Source organism: Pristis pectinata, chromosome 7, assembly GCF_009764475.1.
Source record: "Pristis pectinata isolate sPriPec2 chromosome 7, sPriPec2.1.pri, whole genome shotgun sequence".
Lineage (NCBI taxonomy): Eukaryota > Metazoa > Chordata > Chondrichthyes > Rhinopristiformes > Pristidae > Pristis > Pristis pectinata.
Genome location: NC_067411.1, coordinates 70068625 through 70082249, shown reverse-complemented (window position 1 = coordinate 70082249; position 13625 = coordinate 70068625). Strand labels below are relative to the sequence as shown.

General features: G+C 38.8%; 1 protein-coding gene across 2 annotated transcripts in view; it reads right to left on the bottom strand.

The window, feature by feature from the left end:
• LOC127572269 (guanine nucleotide-binding protein G(I)/G(S)/G(O) subunit gamma-7-like) overlaps window positions 1-13625 on the bottom strand; it is a 216464-nt gene that overhangs the window by 73602 nt on the left and 129237 nt on the right. The window contains exon 3 of one of the 2 annotated variants that reach the window (XM_052019289.1): window positions 3204-3239. The exons of the other annotated variant lie outside the window; for it this stretch is intronic. The gene's annotated coding sequence lies outside the window, so the exon portion shown is untranslated. The remainder of the gene's footprint in view (window positions 1-3203; window positions 3240-13625) is intronic. 2 annotated transcript variants of the gene reach the window in all.

Sequence of the window (13625 nt, the reverse complement as noted above, 5' to 3'; positions counted from 1 at the left end):
ACAGGATGGCTCATGCAAGAGTAAGGATACAGTGAATAATTAATCCTCTCTACAAAGTGGATGATCAGTCTTGAAGAAAATCTCGCAGGGCCTGAAGAATGGAGGACCTCTGCCACAGCTTATACCCCTCTCGGTACTGAGGCCATCCTCGTTGCAGCACTGTATCATAGCTGATGGTTGCCTGCAATATTTAAATTGCTGAACATTCTGCTTATCACATTACTCTGCAGATTTCATGCACCCGACTCTATATTTTTTAGCCTCTATACGTCCATTAATAATAAGAAAATTCAGATGCTTTAATGAAGTTAATGAAGTTAAAATATTCTGCCTCTGACATGAGCCAACAGCAGCCATGGAAATACACAACAATTGGAAAATAAAAGTACTTCAGTTATTAGTTATGATTCCTATTGCATAAGAGTTCAGACAGGTACTTTAATCAGTATCTTGTTGCTGTTACTGATAGCCACTAATTAAACCCATGGTCTATTCATTTTCACTTGTTTGGGTGGTTAAGATTTGAATAAGAATGCATTATTCAGAATCTCTTAGCTCCAATGGTGGGTTAAATTTACTGGATTAATTTTTTGATAATTCCTGAAATGACTTCACTGTTCTAACAAGAATATGGACCCTACAAAAACATTTCTGCATACAACCTCCACTGTGCCGAGATCATTTTCTATTTATTGCAGAAATGTTCCATTTATGCAAGAGACACTTAGCCAGTGGGAAGAATGTTAGAAATTAAGTGAAATAAGCTAATTAACTGCTGATTAAAAAGTGTGGTTTGTAAAATGTGCAAAAACAGGCAGCTTCTCATGTTAGTCTGTCAGAAAAATATCTAAATATTGGATATCCTTAATTAGATAAATCAGAAGGTTTTAAATTAATGTGTAAAATTACCAATTATTGATAAAGAAATTTAATACATTAACAGTTGAAAAGCTCATTACTATTTATTTCTAAGGCCAGTATGTGAATAACTTATTTGCAGATCACATTCCTCAACTGTGCCCATTTTATCCATGGAAACATCTCAATAAGATGTGAAAACATGCGGTATAAAGGAACATATGCTTCCTAGAACTTAATATGCTATTATATCAACATATTTTATCTGTATTTTAGAAAAAGACTACATTGAAAAAAAAATACATTTATAGTGGGAGATCTATCATTTTTAAAAGGGGATGTGAGGCAGAATTCCTACTTAATTTTATCATCTAAATCATTCCTGTGCAAGATGTAACTCCATGATGTGATTTCCATGTACCATCAAAAGAAAGAACATAGCGTGTCTTCTGTGTATTGGTGTAAAGGACTGAACAGCCTAACTAGCAGTCCGTGAAGGATTGTCAGTACAAAGCAGGTACTTTTCTTAAAATAATTATTATAGGACCAAGAAGAGCATGAATACTCCCAGTAAGCCACTAGTGAGATTGCCTCAGCAGCTCCAGCTAGCTGTGAGCTTTCAGACCAACTATTCTGGCCAGGTTGCAGGCTCAAAGAGTCTGTCTCCTCTGAGATTGAATAAGTCAAAGGAAAATCATCTCGAAAATTCCATTGATCACTGAAGAAAATGAAGGATGTTTTGCATTCTAATGAGATCTGTGAAACTTGTAGTTACTCTTCTATGAAAGACAAATGTTGTCATTTGAAAAATGCTGTAAATGATATGTTTTTACAAAACTACTTATCTGTGATTGTTTAAATGAGATTCACTCAGACCAAACTATTTGGCTAGCAGGAATTTAGTTTTTGAGAGGTAGCCAATGGTATCCTTCAGCCATTTGGCAGATTTCTTTTACAATTTCAGGAAACACCCTTTGTACTAGAACTGTCCAGTTCCATTATGAAGTTATCCAACTGCAATATTAATTCAGTTTTATTTTCCACAGACATTGCTTGAACTGCTGGGCATTCTGACATTCTCCTTTTGGTTTCGGTTCTCTCCAACAGCTCTGAATTGCATATCACAGCTTTTATGTGTCTCTTTGTTTGTTTCTTCTTACTCCATCTCCCCTCCTTAACCTATCAACCTGATGGCTTTGTAAATAGCGCATCACCACAGCAACCCTGGCCTCATCCTATCAGAGATATTTCTTTGTCCAATCCATCCTACACTATCCCCTGTGCAATTTAAACTTGTTATCTCATTTCCCCAGTCTGACTAGGGGACTTTGACCTGAAACATTAATTATGTTTCCCCTTCCTGATGCTGCCTGACTTCCTGAGTGTTTCCAGCATTTTCTGTTTTTATTTTCTAGCCTCTGAAGTTTTATTTTACTTTCAGATATATTTTATATATGTGCAATACTAGGATATTGCAATTTTGTTTCCCTGTGAGAAAATACATCACCTTATCTGAAATCAGGAATTTGTCATGTGGAATTTTGCCAAGTGATATTTTGACCCAGTGACACTGCACATTGCAACTTATAGTTGCAGAAATTCAGTAAAAGCTGTTTCAAGTTTTATATGGAAATTATGGAATAAAATCTGCATTAGTTGAGGATAAAAGATGCAAAAAAAGGAAGAAAATCCAGAGAACTGGGGTTTCAACTTCACTTTCATTTTGAAAGGATTTCAACTAGTAAGTATGGAGTAAATGAATATCCCACAATCATTTTGTTGCAGCTTTGAGTTCATTATTTCTGAGACAGTATATTATACCAGGAGCTAAATTACCAACATTCATGCAAAATATTTATCATTCAAAAAGCTGACATTTCAATGCTTCAGCCTTTAGTCACACTTTAGGAGTTTAAACAATTAGGGCATGACTAGATTCTTTACAGAGATTGATTCATCATGTGGGTATTTCAGAAGGTTAATGTACACATTTTCAGGACCTTGACGAATGCACTCCCTGTGAAAGAAAGTGAGTAGTTGTGAATTTCACCAAAGCTTTTTAAAAAGTGCTTCTCGTGGCCTAATCTGAGTCACATTGTATTACTTCCAATCTTCAATGACACCAGGAACTATCATCCTCTTCCTATGTTATAGAATTTAACTGTGATAAAATATGTTCCGGGGGATGACAAGCATCACATGTCAAATAATACAGCTTTCACATCCTACACAGATGATGCTGAATAACTGTACAAGCTTGTATTCTGAGTTCCTGCTGAGCTCATTCTCTGCTTGCAAGTCAGTGTTTTGCTTGTTCAATGTAAAGTCAATAACAAAGTCCATACCTCTCTCTTTTGTTTTCAGGGAAAATGCTCTCCAGTCTGCATATAAAGTTAGAAAAAAAATACATGAATGCTTTATCTTTGTTGAAAAATACATACATATAATTCTCAAACATATATCTTTCATTCTAGATAAACAAATCATAGATTCCATTGAAAGCTTTTCGCCTGCAATTTTTCTCCAAACTGGAAGGAATTGGACAAAACCATTCCCAGACAATCTCACATATATCTCAGTGATCACCTCGATCACTGGAACAAAAAAGCTCCAGAAGCATTGAACTTACTGCAAATTAGGAGCAGTTGAGCCTACAACTTTACCACTATTCAATTTTTCTTTTTGTTCATTATTGCAGAAAAACAAGAACATAACTGATTGACAAAACCTCTAGATGGTCATATTAGGGATCAGGGGTTTTAAACCAATTATAACTAAAATACAGATCTATCTCTTCACAGTCCTGCTGACCACTGCACTTCTTTTTTCTTCACATTTACCCCAACCTTAGAAATATTCACAGAAAAGAATTAGTTGATAATGGTGAGAATGGGGCTCTAGATGATTTGTATGGGATGAAGGACCCATAGGAATGAAGAATGATTCTGAATGTACCTCTTTCCTATCAGACGGTACATTAATTGTCACATTTTTGTAATCTTTGTAGTGTTGGTAAGAGTACAGGAGTTAGTCGTGGCCTAATTTGGAGAATATTAGATACAGATATTCATCTAAAATTACCCCCACATTTTCTCTTCCTGTAAGATTTTGATATTTTCAACACTTCAGCAAAATGACAAAATTCTGTGGAAATTCAACTTGCACAATTTGATGAAGAAAATTATCACAGCTGAGCCTGATCCCTTTCTCATCCAAAATCCACAGTTCCATATACCAGTGGGACCGGCTGGCTCAGGTTAGGATTGAGAACTCCCGAGATTGTTGATCTTTTTAGGTTGTGAGCAACGATGTACTTCTTCCATTGTTGTTTTGAATGAGACCAGAAACTCTAACTTAGTTTGGATCAGGGCCCTGGAGCCATTTTACTCAGTATAACTCATTAGAAAAATAAAAGGACAAAGTAAATGCTGCGTGTAAAGAATGCAAAATACCATTTAAAGATTTCTTCAAAACATTTGAGACTCTTGGAACTTGTGCAGTATAATATTATTTGCTATGCAACACCAGCATGTTTTATTAGAAGTTAATTCAACAAGCAGGAAAATAAATGAGATGATTTACATAGTGGAATTACGTGTGTGACTGTTTTCAGTATTATTCTATGAATCTGTGAACAATAGATAGGCCACGCAGAGTAGTTAATAAATTATTTTGAAGTCATTTTCACAGAAGTGACAGAACAAAAGCACTGGGAAATCCTCTTTCCCTGTAATTCAACTGAATAAAGTTCGTAGATTCTAGCAGTAATGAATGCTGTAACAGTGATGCTGTTTTGCTTGGGAAAATAATAAGTTTCTCAATTTTTGTTCATTTTGTTAATTGAGAAAATTTGATTAAACACAAGTTATAGCCCTTGCAAAAATTATGCAAGTCCACTTTTATGAGGATCCAGAATCAGAATCAGGTTTATTATCACTGACATTTCATGACTTATATCGGTGATAATAAACCTGATTCTGAATCTGAAAGGTGAATTAGTCTAAGAAAAAGTGGAGAGCTAGATTTTGATTTTCAGCGCTCTGCAGATACTGGAAATCTGAAATATAAATAGAAAATGCTGGAAACACTCAGCAGGTCAGGAGGTATCTGTGGAAGGAGAAACAGGAAATGTTTCAGGCCTGAGCCAATTCTTCACAAGTGAGACATCTGGCCTTTCCCAGTTCTGATGATGGGCTTTGGACCTGAAATGTTTAATCTGTTTCTCTTTCCACAGACTCTGCCTGACCTACAGGTGTTTCCAGCATTTTCTGTTTAGCTTCTCTTGCCTGTTGGCCTGAAGTACAAAGGAGGAAAATTTTTCCCAACTTTAATTTTATTTGCGCTGAAAATCAAAATCTAGCTCTCCACTCTTTCTTGATTAAACCAATATCACCAGCAGAATAATTGATACAGTATCAGATGTAGCATTAGTACTTCGATTTAGTTCCATAGAAGAAGCACCATTTTAGGAATTTCTCTTTGGGGAATGGAGCATTTATTCTAATAATCATACCAAGTACTTGTAAATTATAGTAAATTCAAGTGCTAATGTAAGAATTAACTTCCTATACACTCATGACTGTGTTACAAATTCTGCTCTAACTCCATTTACAAGTTTGCAGATGACACCACTGTAGTGGGCAGGATCTCAAATAACCATGAGATGGAGTACAGGAAGGAAATAGAGAACCTAGTGGCATGGTGTCAAGACAACAAACTTTCCCTCAATGTTAGTAAAACAAAAGGGCTGGTCACTGACCTCAGGAAACGGACGGAGCACACGCCCTTGTCCGTATCAATGGTGCTGAGGTAGAGGTGGTTAAGAGCTTCAAGTTCCTAGGTGTAAATATCACCAACAATTTGTCCTGGTCCAGCCACATGAACACTATGGCTAAGAAAGCACAATAGTGCCCTTACTTCCTCATAAGGCTAAGGAAATTTGGCATGTCCTAGATGACTCTCACCAGTTTTTACAGATGCACCATAGAAAGCATCCTATTCTGATAGATTACAGCTTGGTATGGCAACTGCACTGCCCAAGAGCGCAAGAAATTGCAGAATCGTGAACGCAGCCCAGGCCATCATACAAACCAGCCTACCCTCCATTAACTATGTCTACACTTCCTGCTGCTTCGGGAAAGCAGCCAACATAATTAAGGATCCCTCCTACCCTGGTCATTCTCTCTTCTTCCCAATCTTATCGAGCAGAAGTTACAAAAGCTTGAGAACATGTACCACGAGGCTCAAGGACAGCTTCTACCTAGCTGTTATAAGACTCTTGAACAAATCTCTTATACACTGAAGATGAACTCTTGATCTCTCAATCTACTTCATCATGGCCATTACACTTTATTTGTCTGCCTGCACTGTACTTTCTCTGTAATTGTAATACTATATTCTGCATTCTGTTTTTCCTTTTTGTACTACCTCAATGTAATTATGTATGGAATGATCTGTCTGGATGGCATGCAAACAAAAGTTTGTCACTGCAATTTTGGTACATTGACAATAATAAAGTAATTACCAATTACCAATATGAACTTTACAAGCAATGCTACTAAAATCTTAGTACTGTTTGAGTGCAAATTATTATTCACATAGCACCACTTCCAGAAATATAAATGCAATATATTCCAGAAAGGACAGAAAAGTCATTCAAACAACAGCTGTTTTCCTAATTCATAAAACTCTGATTATCTGCAATCTGACTTCAGAAATCTCAATTGTTTGGCATTGCCTCACCAGATGATGTGTCCTGTACTCCCTTGCAATTCACTGGTTCCTATGCTGATCTGAGCCCTGGTTCCTGACACTTTCTTTAGACTTAGCTGGGTCACTGGAAAATTTATTATAATATTGTGTAACATCTAAAAGAAGTGAATTAAAGGTATGGGGTATTAATGGATGAATAACATCCAATAGTCTGGAAAATCTGTTAGTCTGGCACTACCAAATACTCGAGTGTGTTGAATTAACATAATTGGAATGTTGTTATTAATGACATGGAATGGAAATGCATCACTTAATCCTGTTACAATAGGTGATATATTCAACATTAAATAATAAAAGATTCTAAATTTGAATTCTTTAGGCTATTCATAACTTATCAGTTTAATGTACTGCCTTTGCTTTCTACAAGGACTCTGTATCTCTGCATTGGAAGAAATGCATATCTTCACTCATAGTTTATTGGCCGGATTTTGAGGTGAGTGAGAAACACGTGGCACCAACAATAAAATGTGCATAAACTTGCTTAGCTACTTTTTTGTAGGCTTTTGCTCTGAAACTTGCAGTGATTGGAAATCCATTTTGGTATATTGCATGCCACAAACTTTGAGTGTGCAAGAATAGGCCAACAATTATGCTTAACTTGTAAGCAAACATTGGGCCAAAATGTGCTTGATGTTTAAATACATGGTTTCATATGAAAACACTGGCACAATGTAAATTTGTTTAGGTCTGATGTTCTCTTCATGGGTCATCTTGTCTCTGATTTTCACACCAGATGAGTGAGACGCTGATGCTGAACCCAACAATGGTGAACATTAGTCCTGAGCTGAGGGGATGGTTGGTGTATGGTGTAACCCTGCAAAGATAAGTGGTTTGTTTATGTTACTTTATTTTACTTTATATTTACGATGAATTCCCAGTATTGTAAGGTGTTTTTAAGTAAATGTATTTTTAAAATTTTGAAATAATTTTTGTTTTTTTATATTATTTAAATCTATTTGGATTGTTTTTAAATGTCTCTGATTACCATCTAAAAATAGTTTAAAGACTTTGACGGCAGGCTGGGTTGTACTTGAGCCAGGCCATTGACTATGTTGATATGAGCGACTGCAGATGCTGGAATATGGAGCAATAAACAATCTGCTGGAGGAACTCAGCAGGTCGAGCAGTATCTGTGGGTGCAAAGGAATTGTTGACATTTTGGGTCAAAACTCTGATTCGTTTCCTCCCATAGATACTGCTCGACTGGCTGAGTTCCTTCAGCAGATTGTTTGTTGCTCCATTGTTTTTCTCTCCACAGGTGCCACTTCCCTGAATTTTCTTTTGCTTCATTTTCAGAATTCGAGAATCAGTAGTCTTTTGCTTTTGTATCCTCTTGAGCAGTTAGCTAGAATAATCATTATTAGGGCATGCAGCGTCTGAATGAAGAAGTGTTATGTTAGAATGTTCATTGCTAAATCCTGTAGAGGGAGTGAAATAAAGATAGCAAAAGGAAAATGGAATCAAAAGATTGAAAAAAAATCAAAAATCGAGAGATACAGTTTGACATGAGTCTAGTCACGCTGACCCCAACTACATTTATCATCAGTTAATGGCTCTAGGTCACCCTGCTCTCCTCCATTTCTGGAAAAGCTGATGACTGCAATCAATTTGTTCTTTTCTTGGAATGCTCAAAGTCTCATTCATGAGGAAGTGTCAACTGGCTGCACGACACCTCAGCATGCTAATTAAACTTTCCTCTTGAGTGATGTTTGTGCATTCTGTGATATTAACAATGCATTCTTCCTGCAGAAATCCACACCTTAAGCAGGTAAACAGTATACGACAGGAGTTGCGACTTGTGAAATGTGTTGCTATTTAGTGAGGTTCCCGATGGAGAAGGTCCAGACTATTAGGCCACAAATGAGAGTCATATATAAACTTTTTGTTGACTTTGAAATGAAAGCCAGTTCCAATGATTCATATTACAGCAATCAAAAAGACAATATGAAACTGCCCTTTTATACTAATTGAATCCATTCACAACTGACACTGTATGGATTGTGAGAAAAATGTTAAATTGATTTCCAGACCTATTTTAGGCAGTGAAAAGCTGTACTTCTAGTCTGTTATGTTACATGTAATGTATGTGGCTAGATTGGCCAAATTTTAGTACTGCATTGCCATTATAGGTGCACTAGATGGTTGTTGCCTGGCACACCAATGATCCCTGTTGTCATGGCCCTGTCGCTACAAGCCCTGAAGACCTCGAGCCCTAGAAGACCTAGAAGCCCTAGAGACAGCTTGTACAAGAAGGCTGTGTACCAAAGAGGTCAGTCTGGGTGTTTCCCAACCAGAAACCATGGATGAACTGAGAGATCCACTCCCTACTGAAATCCAGGTCTGCAGCGTTCAAACCGGGTGATCCTGACCTTTACAGAAAGTTGAGATACGACCTTCGTAAAGCTATCGGAGATGCCAAGAGACAATACCAGTCCGAAATTGAGTCCCTGACCGGCCGTCAGTTGTGGCAAGGCTTGCATGCTATAACAGGCTACAAAATGAAGCGAGGCAGCATTGCTAACAACAACACATCCCTCCCCGATGAGCTCAATGCATTCTATGTTTGTTTTGAACAGAAGGGCAATGAAATTACACCACTGTCTCAGACAGCCTCCAATGCACCTGTACTCTCAGTCACCATTGTAGATGTCAGATCAGCCTTCCAGAGAGTGAACCTGTGGAAAGTGTCTGGCCTGGATGGAGTCCCTGGCTGTGTCCTTAGATCCTGTGTGGATCAGCTGGTGGGGGTATTTGCAGACATTTTTAACCTCTACCTACTCCAGTCTGAGGTTTCCATCTACTTTAAGACCACTACCATCCCTGGTGCCTTGATGACTGTCGCCCGGTGGCTCTGACATCGACCATCATGAAATTCTTCGAAACTCCAGCCTCCAAGACAACCTTGACTTACTGCAATTCGCCTACTGCTGAAAAAGGTCTACGGCAGATGCCATCTCCCTGGCCCTACACTCATCTCTGGAGCAGGCTGGATAACAAAGACATCTACGTCAGACTCCTATTTATTGACTACAGCTCTGCCTTCAATACCATAATTCCAAACAAACACATCTCCAAACTCTTAGACCTAGGACTCAGCACCTCCCTTTGCAACTGGATCCTTTACTTCCTGACCATCAGGCTGCAATCAATAAAGATAGGCAGCAACACCTCCACCATGATCATCCTCAACACTGGTGCCCAGCAAGGCTGCGTCCTCAGCCCCTACTAGGCCAGATTTTGCTCTAACTCCATCTACAAGTTTGCAGATGACACCACTGTAGTGGGCTGGATTTTAAATAACAATGAGATGGAGTACAGGAAGGAGTTAGAGAGCCTAGTGGTATGGTGTCAGGACAACAACCTATCCCTCAATGTCAGCAAAACAAAAGAGCTGGCCTTTACTACAGGAAGCAGGGTGGAGCACGTACTCCTGTATGAATCAATGGTGCTGAGGTGGAGATGGTTGTGAACTTCAAATTCCTAGGTGTAAATATCACCAATAGCTTGTCCTGGTCCAACCATGTAGACGCTATGGCCAAGAAAGCACACTGGCGCCTCTACTCCTCAGAAGGCTGAGAAAATTTGGCATGTCCCCATTCTCCCTCACCAATTTTTATTGATGCACCAGTGAAGGCATCCTATGCAGATGCACTATAGTTTGGCATGGCAACTGCTCTGACCAAGACCACAAGAAATTGCAGAGAGTTGTGGAAATAGCTCAGCCCATCACAAAAACCAGCCTCCACTCCGTGGACTCTGTCTACACCTCGCTGCCTTGGAAAAGCAGCCAGCATATTCAAAGACGTCTCCAACCCCGGACATTCTCTCTTCTCTCCCCTTCCGTTCGGGCAGAAGATACAAAAGCTTGAAAACACACACCACCAGGCTCAAGGACAGCTTCTATTGCTCAATTATAAGATTCTTGAATGGACCTCTTGTACGTTAAAGATGAACTCTTGACCTTACAGTCTACCTTGTCATGGCCCTTGCACCTTATTGTCTACCTGCACTGCACTTTCTCTGTAACTGTAACACTATACTCTGCATTCTGTTATTGCTTTTCCCTTGTACTACCTCAAAGTACTTGTGTTTTGAAATGATCTATATGGATGGCTTGCAAAATTAAGTTTTTCTCTGTATCTTGGTACATGTGACTATAATACACCAATACCAATAGATTACAGGGAAAATTAGTGGGGAAATGCGATTGCTCAGTGAGCTGGCATAGATTTCATGGGCTGAATGGCCTCTTTCTACGTCATAAGGAAATATGGAAATGACATGTGTTCTGCACTCAGAGGAGTCTGTGGTGGACCATAGAGATGTTCCCAGAACCTGCAGTTGTAGCTTATGGAAGATGTACTTTTGATTAGAAAGAGGATCAACAACATGAAGTGCAATACATGAATTTGAAGTGGTCATCACAGATGTTTCAGAGAGTAATAATGAAGAAGCTTACATGGGAAGTGTTTGATGACTGTAGTTCATTTTGGTTAAAGGGCCACTACTGTTCCACATTTCTAAGGTTTTCTATAAAGGTATTTTGGCAATGTACCAAAGGCTGTTGGCCCCAGTGACCAATGTAGGATACTGAGTGGGGATGTTCTAACACCAATCTGGCTATCAATTTCTCAACATGCATACAGCTCCTAGATTACATATTTAAGGGACAGATTATTTAAGGGTCATTTTATTGCAAGATCGGTATGCTTTTCGTTTGTGAAATAGATGCAATGCATGGCCCATTACTTGTCTAAAGCCACTTTGAGGTGTGTACAATCACTGGTTCAACTTTACCGCATGAAAGTGCCAAATTAACAATAACAAAGTAAATCTAATAAAGAAGTCAAAGTAACAGTAAATTATTGCTGAATGCTGGACCATCTTACAGATTGTTATGAAACATGAACCTTGGTCACACTAAACGATCCCTATGAAAAGGACCAGCAGTTATTTTCAGGAATTTCTGTTGTTTCCTCTCTGCTTCTTCTTAGGCACTCCCTCTGGGTTGAGGATAATTTGGATCTAGTACTTTCCCATCCTGACATTGAAGTCATTCATGAGGATTAGTTTGGCTTCCTCTGGGATATGGACCAGGATTTTTTCATGGTTGGAGTAGAAATCCTATTTAGCTTCATCTGTAGCTTTCACGATTGGAGCATATGCACTGAGGATCTTGGTGTGCTGTCTTAGAGTGATCCACAGTTAGGACACATTTGCTAATCGCACCACGGAATCTCTGAGATGTCAGACTAGCTCATTCATGATGGTGAAACCCACCCCAAGATGGTGGCATTCCTTTTCTGGTCTGCAGAAGGTATTCCGACTACCTTGAGTTGGCCATCTCCTGCCTAGCACGTTTCATTCAGGGTGGTGCTGTCAATGTCAGAGCGTCTGTGTTCTCAGGCGTTCAGGTCTGTGGCTATCTGGATCTGATGAGGATCCTACTGAGGAGATGAAGATTCCAGTGGATGATTTCTTTTACTGTCGACTGACCACTGCACACTCGCTACCACTTGGACTTGACAGAGTGAGGTCTTAGTCCTGTAGCAAGGGAGCTAAGACAACAGGTCAGCAGGGTCTACTGCATGGACACTAACATGTACATATATATGGGCATATGCACAAGCACCTGTCAGTACACAAACTTATACACAGATGGGCTGAACCATATAAATACTCTTGTCCAGTGTCTCCTCCTCACCCTCCACCTCATGCTCAATCTTTTCTATCCATAAATCTCTTCTTCTTCATTCCCAACATCTTATCCTTCTCCTTCTTTTAGTACCTGTCCCATCCCTACTCCTCCACCCTCTCTCATGCCCTATACTAATTGGTCTCCCCCTTCCTTCCCTTCTCTAGGCACCCTCTTCTGACCCTCTGCTCTTCCACATCTCCCTTCATCCTATCACCACTGCTTTGATTCATTGCAACACACTATCAGGACACCACATTTACTTTGCAGCCAAAAGTGGAAATCAGAAATGGCTCCAGTATAGAAGTTCTTGAATGTCTTCAGAAGTTAAATTAATGCATTGTATTATTGATTTTCCTCCACACAGTATTTGGACTCAGCAATCCATTTATCAGGTGTAATTCACATGCACTACCTCAATAAATAGAGAAGCATTTGGCATTGGATGATAATAAATAAATAACAGCTGAAGCAAATATCTCTAGAACAGAGTGTCCAGAACACACCGTGTGAACATAACGTGGAAATTGCACAGTGAACCTGACATTGTATAGTATAGAAACTTCTTGTACAGAATGGGGAGAACTTTCATGTAAAAAATCGTGCATTGAAAATTAATGATTTATAATTGTGCTCTAAATAAACTAATACAATGTCAGCATGCACTCTCTGCCTGTAGGGGAAAGGATGCGGTAGTCCAGGCCAAAGGCTTTTGATGAAGGGACTTCAAAATACTCAATTGAATATTAGTACTGGTGATTTCCATTGCATCTGCAGGCACATAGGATTCTATTTCAATTGGGATTTGATTTGAGATCATTGGGTTCTGATGGATTTATTACAAACTTGCATTGGTGAGTACCCTGGTTGACTTTTACAGCCTTCTTTAATGTTTTTATTATCTTCAAGTGTCACCTGTAGCTCTGCTGCTAGCATTCTCACTGAGATAGTTACAGGTTTAAGTCCCACTCCAGAGCTTGCAGTGCATAAATTAGACTGATAACAACAGTGATATGCTGAAGAAGTTCTGTTCTGTCTCATGTGCCCTCTGCTAGATGACACGTTAAACAAATGTCCCAGTTGCTCTCTCAGATAGGTGCAAAAGATCCCATGGCATTATTTAAAAAAAAGCCAATATTTGTCTCTCAATTAACATTATTAAATAAGATTTTTATGGCAAATATCATATTGCTATTAGTTGCATATCATAAATAATAATAGTGACCACACTTCAAGAGCATGTCACTAATTGTAAAGCACTGGGGCATCCTGAAAATTATGTGAGAAATGCAAATCTTTT